Below are 213 nucleotides of genomic sequence, written 5' to 3'. Positions count from 1 at the left end.
TATATATATATATATATATATGTATAAAAGTGTGCGCAACGTTCTTCTCAAGATAATTTGGCAAGGATTAAAAATATAATATTACATCAGCATACAAATGCTTATGTACGTGTGCCTATGTATGTGTATCTGTGTGTGAGTGAAAATATGTATGTATTGTGTATTCTTCGCGTGAATAATTATACATATATCGTTGGGGAATAATGATATCGA

The sequence above is a fragment of the Atta colombica genome, unplaced genomic scaffold, assembly GCF_001594045.1.
Source record: "Atta colombica isolate Treedump-2 unplaced genomic scaffold, Acol1.0 scaffold12, whole genome shotgun sequence".
Taxonomy (NCBI): domain Eukaryota; kingdom Metazoa; phylum Arthropoda; class Insecta; order Hymenoptera; family Formicidae; genus Atta; species Atta colombica.
This window is presented reverse-complemented; position numbering follows the sequence as displayed.